Here is a 377-nt window from a genome sequence, read left to right as displayed (position 1 = left end):
ATTATTGTCATGGTCCTCTTGTTATTCACAACTCCCCACATCACATGAAAGACGCTGCTGCCTGAAACAGCGTGCGGAATTATTGCAGGGCGCCCTGTGCATCGAACGCGTTTCAACTTCACTGCCTTTTTATGAAGGTTTCATTCAACATCGGATGGCATGGGCAAACATCATGAGGCACGTTTTGTGTTTTGCTTTGCCCTGTTGGCCGCAATGGCACCTCTGTCTCATCCCTCTTTCGGGAAGTCCGACCTTACTGAACACAGCCTCTTTTTTGGAAAGCTGATCGGCGATTTGGCAAAACCGAAAACCAGCAATGGCTCGTTGGTCGAGGGGCATGATTTTCGCTTTGGGGAAATATAGATTGCGGATGTGCG

This window comes from Rhincodon typus, chromosome 8 (assembly GCF_021869965.1).
Source record: "Rhincodon typus isolate 14 chromosome 8, sRhiTyp1.1, whole genome shotgun sequence".
NCBI classification, from domain to species: domain Eukaryota; kingdom Metazoa; phylum Chordata; class Chondrichthyes; order Orectolobiformes; family Rhincodontidae; genus Rhincodon; species Rhincodon typus.
This window is presented reverse-complemented; position numbering follows the sequence as displayed.